This window comes from Capra hircus, chromosome 2 (assembly GCF_001704415.2).
Source record: "Capra hircus breed San Clemente chromosome 2, ASM170441v1, whole genome shotgun sequence".
Taxonomy (NCBI): domain Eukaryota; kingdom Metazoa; phylum Chordata; class Mammalia; order Artiodactyla; family Bovidae; genus Capra; species Capra hircus.
Window position 1 is genome coordinate 76720953 of NC_030809.1, and position 20312 is coordinate 76741264.

Here is a 20312-nt window from a genome sequence, read left to right on the forward strand (position 1 = left end):
TAAAAGCAAAAATAAACAAATGGGATCTAATTAAAAACTTCTGCACAACAAAGGAAACCATAAGCAAGGTGAAAAGACAGCCTTCTGAATGGGAGAAAATAATAGCAAATGAAGCAACTGACAAGCAACTAACCTCAAAAATATACAAGCAACTTATGCAGCTCAATTACAGAAAAATAAATGACCCAATCAAAACATGGGCCAAAGAACTAAATAGACATTTCTCCAAAGAAGATATACAGATGGCTAACAAACACATGAAAAGATGCTCAACATCACTCATTATCAGAGAAATGCAAATCAAGACCACAATGAGGTACCATTTCACACCAGTCAGAATGGCTGCGATCCAAAAGTCTACAAGCAATAAATGCTGGAGAGGGTGTGGAGAAAAGGGAACCCTCTTACACTGTGGGTGGGAATGCAAACTAGTACAGCCACTATGGAGAACAGTGTGGAGATTCCTTCAGTTCAGTTCAGTTCAGTTCAGTTCAGTCGCTCAGTCGTGTCCAACTCTTTGCGACCCCATGAATCATAATAGAACTGCCTTATGACCCAGAAATCCCACTGCTGAGCATACACACTGAGGAAACCAGAATTGAAAGAGACACGTGTACCCCAATGTTCATCACAGCACTGTTTATAATAGCCAGGACATGGAAACAACCTAGATGTCCATCAGCAGATGAATGGATAAGAAAGCTGTGGTACATATACACAATGGAGTATTACTCAGCCATTAAAAAGAATACATTTGAATCCATTCTAATGAGGTGGATGAAACTGGAGCCTATTATACAGAATGAAGTAAGCCAGAAAGAAAAACACCAATACAGTATACTAACACATATATATGGAATTTAGAAAGATGGTAATGATAACCCTCTATGTGAGACAGCAAAAGAGACACAGATGTACAGAAGACTTTTGGACTCTGTGGGAGAGGGAGAGGGTGGGATCATTTGGGAGAATGGCATTGTAATAATTATACTACCATGTAAGAAACGAATCGCCAGTCTATGTTCGATACAGGATACAGGAGGCTTGGGGCTGGTGCATGGGGATGATCCAGAGAGATGATATGGGGTAGGAGATGGGAGGTGGAAGGGGGTTCAGGGTTGGGAACTCATGTACACCCGTGGCAGATTCATGTCAATGTATGGCAAAATCAATACAGTACTGTAAAGCAAAATAAAGTGAAAATAAAAATTTTAAAAAATAAAATAAAATAAATAAATAAATAAAAAAGATAAAGAGACATAGGCAGAAGTAATCTTAACAGTAGGTTTTATTAAACCCAATATAAAATATGGCCATTTGAACCAATAACACAGATGTAAAAAATAAAAAAGATCGATGAAATGTTTTAAAAATAAAAAAATAAATAATCCTGAAAAAAAAAATAAAAATAAAGAAATAACCAGAAAGGCAGATTAAGGAAGTAATTCCATTTATAGTTGCAGCAAAGAGAATAAAATATCTAGGAACAAATTGAATTAAGGAGGTAAAGGACTTGTATACTGAAATCTATAAGACATTAATGAAAGATGAAGAAGACACAAGTGAAAAGATATTCTGTGCATGTGGATGGAAAAAATTAATATTGTCAAATTCCCTATACCATTCAAAGCCATCTACAGATTCAATGCAATTTATATCAAAACTCCAGTGGCCTTTTTCACAGAAACAGAATAAACAATCTCAAAATTTGTATAGAACAAAAAAAAGACCCCCAAAGCAGTCTTGATAAAGAAGAACAAAGCTAGAGGCATCATGCTGTCTGAAATCAAACTATCTTACAAAATTACAGTAATCACAACACTATGATATTGGCATAAAATATATTCATAGATCAATGTGACCAGAAGTAAACCCATGTATATATGGCAAATTGATTTATGACAGAGGAGCCAAGAATAAATAATGGGGAAACAAAGTCTTTTCAATAAGTGGGTTGGGAAAATCAGTCAAACAAAATGATGAAACTGGATCTCTATCTTATACCTTACATAAAAATCAACTCAAAATGGAATAAAGACTTGAATGTATCATGAAACTCTGAAACCATCAAACTCCTAGAAGAAAATATCAGTGGTAACATCCTTGACAATGGTCTTGCTGATGAATTTTTTAATCTCTTATCAAAGTAAAAGAAACAGAAGCAAATCAAATTAAAAAGTTTATGAACAACAAAGGAAACCATCAACAAAATGTAAAGACAACTTATCAATGGGATAAAATATTTGCAAATTATATAACTGATAATGAGCTAATATATATAAAGAATATATATATGAGCCAAAATGTATAAAGAACAGACATAACTGAATAACAAACAAAAAACAAGCCAAACAAAAAACAAGCCAAACAAAAAACCAACCCAATTAAAAATTAGGCAGATCATCTGAATACACTGTATTTCTTAAGACCATCTACAGATGGCCAACAGGTATGTGAAATGATGCTGAACATCACTAATCATCCAGGAAATGCAAAATCAAGACCACATGAGAAATCAACTTATACCTGAGAGAATGACTACTTTAAATAATAATAATAATAATCAGTGTTTTCAAAGATGAGGATAAAGTGGAACACTTGTGCAGTAATGATGGGAATGTAAATTGGAACAGCCAATAGGGAAAACTCTATGGAGGTTCCTCAAAAAATTTAAAATAAAACTACCACATTCCAGCAATCAACTACTAGGTATTTATTCAAAGACAATGTGAAAACTAACTTGAAAACATATCTGCACCCCCAAGTTCAATGCAACATTATTTGTAATAGCCAAAAAAAAAAAAAAAAAAGGAAACAACCAAGATGTCCATCCCTGAGGGAATAGATAAAGAAGTTGTGGTATAATCTATCTAATAGAATATTACTTGGTCATGAAAAAGAATAAAAACTTGCTATTTGAGATAACACGGGTTGACCTTGAGGGCATTATGCTAACTGAAACAAGTCAGATATAGGGAAATACCAGTGACTTCTCTCATATATAGAATCTTAAAAATAATAATAATAATCTCATAGATTTTGAGAACCAAAAAGTTTTGTGGTTTCCAGAGGTAGGGTTTTAGTAGTGGATAAGATATGAAAAGGCAAAATGATAGGACACTGAAAGGGGAACACCCTGGGTCAGTAGGTGCCCGATATGCTAGAGGAGATCAGTGGAGAAACAACTCCAGAAAGAATGAAGGGATGGAACCAAAGCAAAAACAATACCCAGCTGTGGATGTGACTGGTAATAGAAGCAAGGGCTGATGCTGTAAAGAGCAATATTGCATAGGAACCTGGAATGTTAGATCCATGAATCAAGGCAAACTGGAAGTGAACAAACAGGAGATGGCAAGAGTGAACGTAAACATTCCAGGAATCAGCGAACTAAAATGGACTGGAATGGGTGGATTTAACTCAAATTACCATTATATCTACTACTGCAGGCAGGGATCCCTTAGAAGAAATGGAGTAGCCATCGTGGTCAACAAAAGAGTTTGAAATGCAGTACTTTGATGCAATCTCAAAAATGAAAGAATGATGTCTGTTCGTTTTCAAGGCAAACCATTCAATATCACAGTAATCCAAGTCTATACCCCAACCAGTAACAGTGAAGAAGCTGAACGGTTCTATGAAGACCTCCAAGAACTTTTAGAATTAACACTCAAAAAAGATGTGCTTTACGATACAGGGGACTGGAATGCAAAAGTAGGAAGTCAAGAAACACGTGGAGTAACAGGCAACTTTGGCCTTGGAATATGGAATGAGGCAGGGCAAAGGCTAATAGCGTTTTGCCAAGAGGACACACTGGTCATAGCACACACCCTCTTCCAACAACACAAGAGAAGACTCTACACATGGACATCACCAGATGGTCAACACCGAAATCAGACTGATTATATTCTTTGCAGCCAAAGATGGAGAAGCTCTATACAGTCACCAAAAACAAGACCAGGAGCTGACTGTGGCTCAGATCATGAACTCCTATTACCAAATTCAGACTTAAATTGAAGCAAGTAGGGAAAACCACTAGGCCATTCAGGTGTGACCTAAATCAAATCGCTTATGATTATACAGTGGAAATGGGAAATAGATTTAAGGGACTTGATCTGATAGATAGAGTGCCTGATGAACTATGGAATGAGGTTCGTAACATTACAGGAGACAGGGATCAAGACCATCCCCATGGAAAAGAAATGCAAAAAAGCAAAATGGCTGTCTGAGGAGGCCTAACAAATAGCTGTGAAAAGAAGAGAAGTGAAAAGCAAAGGAGAAAGGAAAGATATAAGCATCTGAATGCAGAGTTCCAAAGAATAGCAAGGAGAGATAAGAAAGCCTTCCTCGGCCATCAATGCAAAGAGAGGAAAACAACACAATGGGAAAGACTAGAAATCTCTTTAAAAAAAGTAGAGATACCAAGGGAATATTTCATGCAAAGATGGGCTCGATATAGGACAGAAATGCGTTGGACCTAACAGAAGCAGAAGATATTAAGAAGAGGTGGAAAAAATACACAGAAGAACTGTACAAAAAAGAGCTTTATCACCAAAACAATCATGATGGTGTGATCACTCACCCAGAACCAGACATCCTGGAATGTGAAGTCAAGTGGACCTTAGAAAGTATCACTATGAACAAAGCTAGTGAAGGTGATGGAATCCCAGTTGAGCTCTTTCAAGTCCTGGAAAAGGATGCTGTGAAAGTGCTGCACTCAATATGCCAGCAAATTTGGAAAACTTTGCAATGCCCACAGGACCGGAAAAGGTCAGTTTTCATCCCAATCCCAAAGAAAGGCAATGCAAAAGAATGCTCTGACTACCGCAGAGTTGCACTCATCTCACATGCTAGCAAAGTAATGCTCAAAATTCTCCAAGACAGGCTTCAGCAGTACGTGAACTGTGAACTCCCTGATGTTCAAGCTGGTTTTAGAAAAGGCAGAAGAACCAGAGACAAATTGGCAACATCTTCTGGATCATCAAAAAAGCAAGAGAGTTCCAGAAAAACATCTATTTCTGCTTTATTGACTATGCCAAAGCCTTTGACTGTGTGGATCACAAAAAACTGTGGAAAATTCTGAAAGAGATGGGAATACCAGACCACCTGACCTGCCTCTTGAGAAACCTGTATGCAGCTCAGGAAGCAACAGTTAGAACTGGACATGGAACAACAGACTGGTTCCAAATAGGAAAAGGAGCATGTCAGGGCTATATATTGTCACCCTGCTTATTTAAATTATATGCAGAATACATGATGAGAAACACTGGGCTGGAAGAAGAACAAGCTGGAATCAAGATTGCCGGGAGAAATATCAGTAACCTCAGATATGCAGATGACACCACCCTTATGGCAGAAAGTGAAGAGGAACTAAAAAGCCTCTTGATGAAAGTGAAAGAGGAGAGTGAAAAGTTGGCTTAAAGCTCAACACTCAGAAAACAAAGATCATGGCATCTGGTCCCATCACGTCATGGGAAAAAGATGGGGAAACAGTGGAAATAGTGTCAGACTTTATTTTTGGGGGCTCCAAAATCACTGCAGATGGTGATTGCAGCCATGAAATTAAAAGACGCTCACTCCTTGGAAGGAAAGTTATGACCAACCTAGATAGCATATTGAAAAGCAGAGACATTACTTTGCCAACAGAGGTCTGTCTAGTCAAGGTTATGATTTTTCCAGTAGTCATGTATGGATGTGAGAGTTGGACTGTGAAAAAAGCTGAGCACTGAAGAATTGATGCTTTTGAACTGTGGTGTTGGAGAAGACTCTTGAGAGTCCCTTGGACTGCAAGGAGATCCAACCAGTCCATTCAAAAGGAGATCAGCCCTGGGATTTCTTTGGAAGGAATGATGTTAAAGCTGAAACTCCAGTACTTTGGCTACCTCATGTGAAGAGTTTACTCATTGGAAAAGGCCCTGATGCTGGGAGGGACTGGGGGCAGGAGGAGAAGGGGATGACAAAGGATGAAATGGCTGGATGGCATCACCTACTCAATGGACATGAGTCTGAGTGAACTCTGGGAGTTGGTGATGGTCAGTGAGGCCTGGCGTGCTGCGATTCATGGGGTCGCAAAGAGTCGGACACGACTGATAGACTGAACTGAACTGAAGATGGATGAAGGAGTTTAAAAGGTAAAAACTTACAGTTATCCAATAAAGAAGACATGGGATGTGATGCATGGTGACTATAGTTAATAGCACATTATGATACATTTAAAAGTTATTAATAGAGTAGGTCTTAAATGTTCCCATCATAAATGTATTATAGCAGATGTTAACTAGACTTATTGTGATTATTTTGTAATATATACAAATATTGAATCATTATGTTGTAAATCTGAAACCAGTATACAGTTATATATCAATTATACCTCAGTAAAAATTATATTGATGTCCACTGAAGTTCTTTATACCAGCAAAATAGAGTTCAGTTCAGTCACTCAGTCGTGTCCGACTCTGCAACCCCATGCATTGCAGCACGCCAGGCCTCCCTATCTATCACCATCTCCCAGAGTTCACTCAAACTCACGTCCATCGAGTCGTTGATGCCATCCAGCCATCTCGTCCTCTGCCCCCAATGCCTCCCAGCATCAGAGTCTTTTCCAATGAGTCAACTTTTCGCATGAGGTGGCCAAAGTACCGGAGTTTCAGTCTCAGCATCATTTCTTTCAAAGTACACCCAGGACTGATCTCCTTTATAATGGACTAGTTGAATCTCCTTGCAGTCCAACGGACTCTCAAGAGTCTTCTCCAACACCACAGTTCAAAAGCATCAATTCTTTGGTGCTCAGCTTTCTTCACAGTCCAATTCTCACATCCATATATGACCACTGGAAAAACCATAGCCTTGACTAGACAGACCTCTTTTGGCAAAGTAATGTCTCTGCTTTTCAATATGCTATCTAGGTTGGTCATAACTTTTCTTCCAAGGAGCAAGCGTCTTTTAATTTCATGGCTGCAGTGAACATCTGCAGTGATTTTGGAGCCTAAGAAAATAAAGTCTGTCACTGCTTCTATTGTTTTCCCATCTATTTGCCATAAAGTGATGGGACTGGTCGCCATCTTATTTTTTTGAATGTTGAGTTTTAAGCCAGCCTTTTTACTCTCCTCTCTCACTTTCTTCAAGAGGCTCTTCAGTTCTTCTTTGCTTTCTGCCATAAGTGTGATGTTATCTGCATATCTGAGGTTATTGATATTTCTCCCAGCAATCTGATTCCAGCTCATGCTTCATCCAGCCCAACATTTCACATGATGTGCTCTGCATATAAGTTAAATAAGGAGGGTAACAGTATACAGCCTTGACATACTCCTTTTCCTATTTGGAACCAGTCTGTTGTTCCATGTCCAGTTCTAACTGTTGCTTCTTGACCTGTATACAGATTTTTCAGGAGGCAGGTAAGGTCGTCTGGTATTCCTGTCTCTTGAAGAATTTTCCACAGTCTGTTGTGATTCACACAGTCAAAGGCTTTAGTCAATAAAAGAGATGTAGATGTTTTTCTGGAACTCTTGCTTTTTCAATGATCCAACGGATGTTGGCAATTTGATCTCTGGCTCCTCTGCCTTTTCTACATCCATCTTGAGCATCTGAAAGTTCATGGTTCATGTACTGTTGAAGCCTGGTTTGGATAATTTTGAGCATTACTTTGCTAGTGTGTGAGATGAGTGCAACTGTGTGGTAGATTGAACATTCTTTGGCATTGCTCTTCTTTGGGATTGGAATGAACACTGACCTTTTCCAGTCTTGTGGCCACTGCAGAGTTTTCCAAATTTGCTAGCATATTAAGTGCAACACTTTCACAGCATCATCTGTTAGGATTTGAAATAGCTCAACTGGAATTTCATCACCTCCACTAGCTGTGTTCATAGTAATGGCCACTTCACTTCAGACTCCAGGATGTCTGGCTCTAGGTGAGATATCACACCACTGTGGTTATCTGGGTCATTAAGATTTTTTGTTTGTTTGTTTGTTTTTGGTATAGTTCTTCATGTATTGTTGCCACCTCTTCTTAATATCTTCTGCTTCTGTTAGGTCCATACCATTTCTGTCCTTTATTGAGCCCACCTTTGCATGAAATGTTCCCTTGGTATCTCTAATTTTCTTGAAGAGATCTCTAGTCTTTCCCATTCTATTGTTTTCCTCTATTTCTTTGCACTGATCACTGAGGAAGGCTTTTTTTATCTCTCCTTGCTATTCTTTGGAACTCTGCATTCAGATGGGTATATCTTTCCTCTTCCCCTTTGCCTTTTGCTTCTCTTCTTTTCTCAGCTATGTGTAAGGCCTCCTCAGACAACCGTTTTGCCTTTTGCATTTCTTTTCTTGGGGATGGTCTTGATCACTGCCTCCTGTACAATGTCATGAACTTCCATCCATATTTTTTCAGGTGCTCTGTCTATCAGAACTAACCCCTTGAATCTGTATGGATTGATCACATCCTTCCAGTGAAGGTCACAGCTTCTGTGAAGTGACTCTTTCATAAGTTAGAGATTCTTCCTCCTGGTTCTGGTTCCCACTCACTCTGTCTCCTGCCCTTTGCTCCTTCAGACATGACTGCCGGTTGGTTCCCTTAATCCTCCTCACTTATTTTAAAATATTTTTATTAAACTCAAATTCATCAACTGAGTAAGGTACTTCTTTCTTGCTTAGATTCTGAATGATAGAGCAATGTGTACAAGTGACTCCAGGAAATGGGACTCCATTAATAGTATTATATTGCTCATATGTTTAAGGAGAACACAAATTACTTTCTCGCTTTAGTAACCGTGACATGGAATGGATTCTTAAATACCCAGATTAACATTTGTGGTAAAATGCTATGGAATGCAAATAAAATGCAAGGCAGTGAAAGATCACCTATGATCCTTGGATGATGATACTAATTATGAAGATGCAGGAGAGTGCAAACATGGAAAAGAAAGAAGTAAAAAGCCCTGAATGCCAACTTAGAATTTAGATGAGAAGCTAGAACACCAATATGCCAGTTGGTGAATCAAGATGATTGTGACTAAGTGAAAGCAAAAGTGTTAATCACTCAGTCGTCCGACTCTGAGACTCCATGGACTGTAGCCCACCAGGCTTCTCTGTTCATGGAATTCTCCAGGCAAGAATGCTGAAAGTGGTAGCCATTCCCTTTTCTATGGGATTTTCCAACCCAGGGATTGAACCCAGGTCTCCCACACTGCAGACAGATTTTTTACTGTCTGAGCCACCAGGGAAACTCCCAATTATGACTGAGACATCAGCCCCAAGTCTTGTTTATAAGCAAGATAAAGTAGATACTTTACACTGAAATAAGGTCACTGGTCTGGAAGAAGTGGGACTCTGAAATGCAAGGACAGACCATTTATAATCTGATGAAAGTTAAACCAAATGTTTCTGGGACTCCTTTCAGACACCTCCTCTCCCTACTTTTTAATGAAACAAGTTTTCTTCCTGCATAGAAACATCTGAAAGTTGTTATCACCTAAAATGCTAACTTTCCTCAGGACCAATTACAATCACTATTTACTTCCTAGAGGCTCACAGGAAAAATAGATTATAATATTAAGCAAGGACCTGGTGAGAAAATGAAAATATTCACCAGATTTGTTTAGGCAGGAATCTGAAGAGCACTCATGTGAGGGGATTCTAGACAGGTTAGACCCAAAATGAAAAAAAACAATATAAGACTTTATTAACCTGAATTTATAATGTCACCTAGAATTCATGATTTAATGTGTTGCCTTTAGCATCTAGAAGTCATATTAATACACAGCTAGGTTGGCCAATTTAAGCCTGTATTCAATGGTGGGTTAAATATACCCTAGAAGAAGAGGCCAAAAGCTCAAGAAGTCAGAGGTATCTGAATGGAACTACTTTGGAAATGCTCAGCCACCCACTAACTTTTATCTTCCCAGAGGCTCAGTAATGTACAGGCAAGTTGGGAGAGTGATGTCATCATCTTGGTGATACAGGTTATTCCTGACCTCAATTCCCTTCCAAGGGCAACTAAGAACTATTTATGCACACACTGAAAATCCTAATACATGGGGATTATGGCTGAAGCACCCCATGTACTGCAGAGACAGATGTGGATTCCATTAGAAGGATAAGAAGAGTGGCTACATATTGGATATATTGTTGACCCCCCAGGCTGGCACAGTACCAAACCTAGAGGGCTCTCCTGGGCTGACAACTAGTTCCTCCAGTGGGATAAAGAGAACCCAAAGTGGATATCTGGCTCCCCCAGCTAAGTGTCGTTGTCGTTCAGTTGCTCAGTCATGTCTGACTCTTTTGCAACCCTATGGACAGCAGCACGCCAGGCTTCCCTGTCATTCACAGTCTCCAGGAGTTTGCTCAAACTCATGTCCATTGAATCAGTGATGCCATCCAATCATCTCATCTTCTGTCATCCTTTTCTCCTCCTACCCACAATCTTTCCCAGCATCAGGGTCTTCTAACAAGTCAGCTCTTCGCATCAGGTGGCCAAAGTATTGGAGCTTTAGCATCAGTCCTTCCAATGACTATTCAGCATTGATTTCCTTTAAGACTGACTGTTTCAGAATCATCAATTCTGTTGTTCTCAGCCTTCTTCATGGTCCAACTCTCATATCCATATATGAATAGTAGACAACCGTAGTTTTGACTGTAGGATCTTTGTTGGCAAAGTGATGTCTCTGCTTTTTTATATGCTCTCTAGGTTTGTCATAGCTTTTCTTCCAAGGAGCAAGTTTCTTTCAACACCCAGCAAGCTAGGCGTTAACCAGACTTATTGTGGTAATCATTTCATAATACATGCATAAGCCAAGTCATTATACTATACAACTTAACCTTGTACAGTGTTCTATGCCAATATAACTCAATAAAACTGAAAGAAAAAATTAACAAAGAAATACACTGACAAAAGAGCACCAGCTTTCATACAAGTTCTGTGTGGAACTTTGGCAGGTCAGAGATTATGGTGAAGGATGCTCAATGGAATCGGGATCCCTATTTTTAAAGAGAATAATAAGACTCTACATGGGAAGGATCAGGTTGCTATACTGAAAAACTCAACAACATGAATTCAACACAATTTTCCCCAAAGTTCACAGGACCATGGTAGTAATCAGAATATTCTCACCCATAGGGATCTGTGGTGAATGGTAACTGATCACAGTTCCCCTGGGGGGAAAAAATAGATTGAGAAGTTGGATCAAGGCGGTAGAGTAGGAGAACATGGAGCCCCCCTTCTCCCACAAACTCATCAAAAATGCATCTACATGTAGAATAATTCTCACTGAAAACTGGCAGAATTCCTATACAACTCAGGTCACAAGAAAGATGTCCACATTACCAGGTAAAATGGAAAAAAGGCATCAGATTGGGACCTGTGACCCAGTGAGGGGTATGAAAGGAAAAGAAGGTCTGCGAGGGCAGACCCTCACCCTGAGGAGCCAGTGGATCAAGTCACAGTCTGTGAGTCCCTGTCCTGGGGTCTCCTGCAGAGAAGACAAGCCCCTGGGAAAACCACTAGGATAGATAAGAGGGATAGAGAAGTCTGGACTGCATTTGCAAGGAGTATGTGGATACCATCTTGCAAATAGACAGGGCAGAAACAGCTCTGCACCGGTGGCTGCTACCTCACTGTTCCCCTGCCCAAGCTGGATGAACACTTTGACTCTGCTCACTCCACACCAGGACTTGGTGAGGGATCTGGGGCAGACAGATCCTGGGAGAAGACTTGATCTAGGAATACAGGGGGTGCTCAGGGGTCTGGGATGTGGTCCAGGAAGGGCAGCAGCAGCCAGTGTTGGCACTTGCTCAATCAGCATCACAGAAGCAAACCAGACTTCTGATAGTAGTGCAGCTGTTCTGGTCCTCCAGCCGCAATGCCCTGAACCCCAGCTCCAGCGTAGCAAGTGTTCCAGCCCCACCTACCCTATGCCACAGTCTTGTGCTAGATCTGGGATAACCACAACAGGGGACGGGCCACACCTTGGGCTTCAAAGCAGAGCAGTGAATATCTGCACAGGCAGCACATTGAAACTCAGTGAGTACATGATCCTCACTTACTTCAGCACTGTCCTCATTTGGGGCAAAACATACACTCAAAAAGAACAGAGCCTACTCAAGCATGACCTTCAGGGCTTCTGCTCCAGCACCTGGGGAGAAGAACCTGCCCCTGACAAGGTGGCAAAAGACATGGAGCAGAGAGAAAGTCTCACCTCATGCCATGCGCAGGCTTTAGCTTCTCCAAAGGATGGAGCATTCATGAACAAGGTTGCCCATTCATGACATTTTCTGTTTAATATAGTATTGGAAGTCCTAGCCACAGCAAACAGACAAGAAATAAAAGGTATCCAAACTGGAAAAGAAAAGGGAAAACCATCATTATTTGAAGATGACACGGTACTGTATATAGAGAACCCTAAAGTTGTCACCCAAAAACTATTAGAATAAATGAATTCAAAGTTGCAGTATACAAAATTATCATACAGAAATCTGTTGTCTTTCTATATGCTAATAATGAACTATCAGAAAGAGAAAAATTTAAAAACCTTGTTTAAAATTGCATCAAGAAGAATTTAAAAAAAAAAAAAACTATGAATAAAATGAACCAAGGAGGTTAAAGACCTATACTCTGAAAACTATGAAATACTGATGAGGGAAACTGAAGATAATTCAAATAAATGGAAAGATACCCTATTGTCTTGGATTGGAAGAATCACTATAATTAAAATGGCCATATCACCCAAAGCAATCTACAGATTTAATGCCAGCCCTATCAAAACACCCAGGACATTTCTCAAAGAACTAGAACAAATAGTTCTAAAATTTATACGGACCCACAAAAGCCTGAGAAAGTAATCCTGAGAAAAAAGAACAAAGTTGGAAATATAACCCTCCCAGTTTTCAGACTACACTACAGTAATCAAATATCGTGTTATTGGCCGAAAACATATATAGACCAGTGAAATGGGATAGAAAGCCAAGAAATACACCTATGCATCTAAGGTCAATTAATTTATGACAAAAGAGGCAAGAATATACAATGGATAAAAGACAATATCTTTAAGTGGCTCTGGGAAAGCTGGACAGCCATGTGTAAAGCAATGAAAATAAAACATTCTCTCACACTATATATGAAAACAAGCACAAAATGGATTAAAGACTTAAATATAAGACAGGAAACCATGAAACTCCTAGAAGAGAACATACGAAGAACACTCTTTGACACAAATCATAGTATTTTCTTGGATCAGTCCCCTGCGGCAAAAGAAATGAAACCAAAATAGAGAAACGAGACCTAATTAAATTTAAAAGCTTTTGCACAGCAAGGAAACCAACAAAATGAAAAGACAACCTATAGAGTGGGAGAAAATACTTGCATATGATGCAACCAACATACACAAATAGCTCATACAACTCAATATAAAACAAAAAATCTGATTTTTTGACATTTCTCTGAAGAAGATATACACATGGCTAACAGGCATGTGACTAGATGCTCAACATCACAAATTAATGGAGAAATGCAAATCAAAACCACAATGAGATATCACCTAGCACCTGTCAGATTAAAAAAAAAAAGTCTACAAATAACAGTGTTAGAGAGGATGTGGGAAAAAGGGAACCCTCATACACTGTTGATGGGAATATAAACTGGAGCAGCCACTAGAGAAAACAGTATAGAGGTTTCTCAAAAAAACTAAAAATAGAGCTACCATATGATCCAGCAATTCCACTCCCACATATATATCCTAGAAAAATGAAAACACTAATTTAAAAAGATACATGCACCTTAATGTTCATAGTAGCACTATTTATAGTAGCCAAGACATGCAAGCAATGCAAGTGCCCATCAACATAAGACTGTCTTAAGATGTGGATACACACACATCCGCACACAAACACACACACACACATGTATAAATGCAATTTTCTCAGCCATTAAAGAAAATACTAACAATTGCAGCAATGTGTATGGATCTAGAGAATACTGTACTCATTGAATTGTCAGAGAAAGGCAAATACTATATGATATCACACGTGTAGATTCTAAAAAACAACACAAATGAATGTGTTTATATAAAACAAACAGATTCACAGACCTAGAAAACAAACTCATGATCACCAAAGGGAGAGGGAGGAGAAGAGGTACAAATCAGGGCTATAGGATTAATAGATAAAACCACTATACATAAAATACTTAAATAAACAACAAGAATTTACTGTATAGCACAGGGAATTATGCCCAACATCTTGTAATAACCTATAATAGAGTTTAATCTACAAAAATACTGAATGCTGTACACCTGAAACTAACACATATTTTAAATCAGCTATACCTCAATAAAAAAGACTGAAAATTTACTAATGCACTGCTTTATATATACAGGGAGAAAAATTATATATCTAGTGACACAGATATACCTATAGTAGAAAATTGTAGCCTCTTATCCAATGCGTGCTAAGTTGTTTCAGTCATGTCCGACTCTTTTTGACCCTATGACTGTAACCCACCAGGCTCCTCTGTCCATGGGATTCTCTTGGCAAGATACTGGAGTGGGTTGCCATTTCCTTCTCCAGGGGAATCTTCCCGACCCAAGGATTAAGCCCTTGTCTCTTTTGTCTCCTGCACTGGCAGGCAGGATCTTTACCACCAGCAGCACTTAGGGAAGTCCCAGACTTAAACTAATTTAAGAGAATTAGAGTCTCTCAGTAGAAAAGGAGATCTTACAATGTAAGCAGCGTCAGTTCAGTTGCTCTGTCGTGTCTGACTCTTTGGACCCCATGAATCGCAACATGGCAGGCCTCCCTGTCCATCACTAACTCCCAGAGTTCACTCAAATTCATGTGCATGGACTCGGTGATGCCATCCAGCCATCTCATCCTCTGTTGTCTGCTGCTCCTCCTGCCCCCAACCCCTTCAAGCATCAGGGTCATTTCCGATGAGTCAACTCTTCGCATGAGGTGGCCGAAGTATTGGAGTTTCAGCCTCAGTATCAGTCCTTCCAATGAACACCCAGGACTGGTATCCTTTAGGATGGACTGTTTGGATCTCCTTGCAGTCCAAGGACTCGCAAGAGCCTTCTCCAGCAGTAGCATACTAGAAATCATAGATTGAACTTTCTCCAGAGATACCTGTGATCATTTCCCAATATCTTTGTGAACTACAAAAATAGCAATGCACAGACCTTCTCAGTATGATTATATATTGGCTAGTATTTAATACTGGTGCTAATCCTGAGGTACTGAAAACATGAATATGTTTCATAAGTCACAGAGGGGACTTATAGAGGTCAGAAGATAGGTAAACTTCTGACTCCAATCTATCTCACAATAAGACCAGTGAAAACTCAAATACATCCTGTGAAGGCTGTATATTGTCACCCTGCTTACTTAACTTACACGCAGAGTACATCATGAGAAATGCTGGACTGGAAGAAACACAAGCTGGAATCAAGATTGCCGGGAAAATATCAATAACCTCACACATGCAGATGACACCACCCTTATGGCAGAAAGTGAAGAAGAGCTAAAAAGTCTCTTGATGAAAGTGAAAGAGGAGAGCGAAAAAGTTGTCTTAAAGCTCAACATTCAGAAAACGAAGATCATGGCATCCGGTCCCATCACGTCATGGGAAATAGATGGGGAAACAGTAGAAACAGTGTCAGACTTTATTTTGGGGGGCTCCAAAATCACTGCAGATGGTGATTGCAGCCATGAAATTAAAAGACGCTCACTCCTTGGAAGAAAAGTTATGACCAACCTAGATAGTATATTCAAAAGCAGAGATATTACTTTGCCGACTAAGGTCCGTCTAGTCAAGGCTATGATTTTTCCAGTGGTCATGTATGGATGTGTGAGTTGGACCGTGAAGAAGGCTGAGCACCGAAGAATTGATGCTTTTGAACTGTGGTGTTGGAGAAGACTCTTGAGAGTCCCTTGGACTGCAAGGAGACCCAACCAGTCCGTTCTGAAGGAGATCAACCCTGGGATTTCTTTGGAAGGAATGATGCTAAAGCTGAAACTCCAGTACTTTGGCCACCTCATGCGAAGTGTTGACTCATTGGAAAAGACTGATGCTGGGAGGGATTGGGGGCTGGAGGAGAAGGGGACCACCGAGGATGAGATGGCTGGATGGCATCACGGACTCGATGGACATGAGTCTGAGTGAACTCCGGGAGCTGGTGATGGACAGGGAGGCCTGGCGTGGTGTGATTCATGGGGTCGCAAAGAGTCGGACATGACTGAGCGACTGAACTGAACTGAACTAATGGACTTCCCTGTTGGCTCAGATGGTAAAGCGTCTGTCTACAATGCGGGAGACCTGGGTTCCATCCCTGTGTCAGGAAGATCCTCTGGAGAAGGAAATGGCAATCTACTCCAGTACTATTGCCTGGAAAATCCCATGGACAGAGGAGCCTGGTAGGCTACAGTCCATGGGGTCACAAAGCATCGGACATGACTGAGCAACTTCATTTTCACTTTCACTATAGATGTGAAAGTGAAGTCACTCAGTCATGTCCGTCGCTCTGTGACCCCATGGACTGTAGCCTACCAGCCTCCTCCTTCCCTCCAATCACTCCTGGCATTTTCCAGGCAAGAGTACTGGAATGAATTTCCATTTCCTTCTCCAGGGACTCTTCCCAACTCAGGGATCAAACTCAGGTCTCCCACATGGCAGGCAGATGTTTCACCATCTGAGCCACCAGGTTGTTATAGATATAACCAAGTTTTAATTTTTGGAGCTTCCCAAGTGGTGCTAGTGGTAAAGACTCTTCCTGCAATACAGCAGTGGGTTGGATCCCTAGGTCGGGAAGATCCCCTGGAACCGGAAATGGTGACCCACTCAAGTATTACTGCCTAGAAAATCCTTGGACAGAAGAGCCTGGTGGGCTGTAGCCCTTGAGACTGCAAAGTGTCGGACACAACTGAGTGCACACATACATAGAAATAACAAGTAGAGAACAGTAGTTTTCAAAAATTATTAAACACTTCAGTCACCTAGAGGATGGAAAAAACACAGATTGCTGTATACCACCTCCAACTTATCTTCCTCAGTAAGTCTTTGATGGAGCCCATAGATCTGCAAGTTAAAGTTTCTAAGTGATAACAATCCTTCTAGCCTGGGCATCATATTGTGAGAACTGTAACTACTATAATAGACTTTGTTCTTAGGTCCAGGTAAGTGATCAGTGTTCTAAATCCTCAAAAAATGATTTTCCAACCCATGTAATGAAAATCTCTTATTCCCTTTTGTCTGAAGAGTGCAAAAGCTATCACATTCTTCTAGTGTCAGTTCAGTTCAGCTGCTCAGTCTTGTCCCACTCTTTGTGACCCCATGGACTACAATATGCCAGGCCTCCCTGTACATCACCAATTCCTGGAGTTTACTCAAACTCATGTCCATTGAGTTAGTGATGTCATCCAACCATCTCATCCTCTGTTGTCCCCTTCTCCTCCAGCCTTCAATCTTCCCAGCATCAGGTTCTTTTCAAATAAGTCAGCTCTTCACATCAGGTGGCCAAAGAATTGGAGTTTCAGCTTCAACATCAGTCCTTCCAATGAATATTCAGGACTGATTTCCTTTAGGATAGAATGGGTGGATCTCTTCTCAGTCCAAGGGACTCTCAAGAGTCTTCTCCAACACCAGAGTTCAATTCTTCAGTGAACAGCTTTTTTTTATAGTCCAACTCTCACATCCATACATGACTACTGGAAAAACCATAGCCTTGCCTAGATGGACCTAGCTGGCAAAGTAATGTCTCTGCTTTTTATTATGCTGTCTAGGTTGGTCATAACTTTCCTTCCAAGGAGTTAGTGTCATTTAATTTCATGGTGGCAATCACCATCTACAGCGATTTTGAAGCCCAAAAAATTAAAGTCTGAAACTGTTTCCACTATTTCCCCATCTATTTCCCATGACGTGATGGGACCAGATGCCATGATCTTCGTTTTCTGAATGTTGAGTTTTAAGTCAACTTGTTCACTTTCCTCTTTCACTTTCATCAAGAGGCTTTTTGGTTCTTCTTCACTTTCAGCCATAAGGGTGGTGTCATCTGCATATCTGAGGTTATTGATATTTCTCCTGGCAATCATGATTCCAGCTTGTGCTTCATCCAGTCCAGCGTTTCTCATCATGTACTCTGTGTAGAAGTTAAATAAATAGGGTGACAATGTACAGCCTTGACGTACTTGGAACCAGTCTGCTGTTCCATGTCCAATTCTAACTGCTGCTTCCTGACCTACATACAGGTTTCTCAAGAGGCAGGTCAGGTGGTCTGGTATTCCCATCTCTTTCAGAATTTTCCACAGTATATTGCGATCCACACAATCAAAGGCTTCAGCATAGTCAATAAAGCAGAAAAAGAGGTTTTTCTGGAACTCCTTGCTTTTTTGATGATCCAGCAGATGTTGGCAATTTGATCTCTGATTCCTTTGCCTTTTCTAAAACTAGCTGGAACATCAGGAAGTTCACAGTTCACATAGTGTTGAAACCTGGCTTGGAGAATTTTGAGCATTACTTTACTAATGTGTGAGATGAGTGCAATTGTGCAGTAGTTTGAGCATTCTTTGGGATTGGAATGAAAACTGAACTTTTCCACTCCTGTGGCCACTGCTTAAAGTGAAAGTGAAGTCGGTCAGTCCTGTCTGACTCTTTGCGACCCCGTGGACTATAGCCCACCAGGCTCCTCCATCCATGGGATTCTCCAGGCAAGAATACTGGAGTGGGTTGCCATTTCCTTCTCCAGGGAAATCTTCCTGACCCAGGGATTGAACCCAGGTCTCCCACATTGCAGGCAGACGCTTTTTTTGCAGGTGGCTCTCAGAGGAGCCACCAGGGAATTCCGGCCACTGCTGAGTTTTGCAAATTTGCTGACATATTGAGTGCAGCACTGTCACAACATCTTTTAGGATTTGAAATAGCTCAACTGGAATTTCATCACCTTCACCAGCTTTGCTGATAGTGATGCTTCCTAAAGCCCACTTGACATCCCATTCCAGGATGTCTAGCTCTAGGTGAATGATCACACCATTGTGATTATCTGGGTCATGAAGATCTTTTTTGTATAGTTCTGTGTATTCTTGCCACCTCTTCTTAATATCTTCTGCTCTGTTAGGTCCATACCATTTCTGTCCTTTATTGTGCATATCTTTGTATGAAATGTTCCCTTGGTATCTCTAATTTCCTTGAAGAGATCTCTAGTCTTTCCCATTCTATTGTTTTCCTGTATTTCTTTGCACTGATCACTGAGGAAGTCTTTCTTATCTCTCCTTGCTATTCTTTGGAACTCTGCATTCTACATAGATATATCTTTCCTTTTCTCCTTTGCTTTTTGCTTCTCTTCTTTTCACAGTTATTTGTAAGGCCTCCTCAGACAGCCATTTTGCTTTTTTGCATTTCTTTTCCATGGGGATGGTCTTGATCCCTGTCTCCTGTACAATGTCACAAACTTCTGTCTATAGTTCATCAGGCTCTCTATCAGATCTAGTCCCTTAAATCTATTTCTCACTTCCAATGTATAATCATTAGGGATTTGATTTAGGTCATACCTGAATGGTCTAGTGGTTTTCCCTACTTGCTTCAATTTAAGTCTGAATTTGGCAATAAGGAGTTCATGATCTGAGCCACAGTCAGCTCTTGGTCTTGTTTTTGCTGACTGTATAGAGCTTTTCCATCTTTGGCTGCAAAGAATATAATCAATTTGATTTCAGTGTTGACCATCTGGTGATGTCCATGTGCAGAGTCTTCTCTTGTGTTGTTGGAAGAGGGTGTTTATTATGATCAGTGCATTCTTTTGGCAAAACTCTATTAGCCTTTGCCCTGCCTCATTGACTTCTCTGGTGGCTCAGACAGTAAAGCATCTGCCTACAATGTGGGAGACCCAGGTTCAATCCCTGGGTTGGGAAGATCTCCTGGAGAAGGAAATGCAAACCCACTGCAGTATTCTTGCCTTGAAAATCCCTAGGACAGAGGAACCTGGTAGGCTACAGTCCAGAGGGTCGCAAAGAGTCGGACATGCCTGGGTGATTTCACTCTCCTTTCCTTTCCTGCTTCATTCTGAACTCCAAGGCCAAATTTGCCTTTTACTCAGGTGTTTCTTGACTTCCTACTTTTGCATTCCAGTCCCCTATAATGAAAAGGACATATTTTGGGAGGTGTTAGTTCTGAAAGGTCTTGAAGGTCTTCATAGAACTGTTCAACTTCAGCTTCTTCAGCATTACTCGTCATGGAATAGACTTGGATTACCATGATATTGAATGGTTTGCCTTGGAAACAAACAGAGATCATTCTGTCATTTTTGAGATTGTATCGAAGTACTGCATTTCAGACTCTCTTGTTGACTATGATT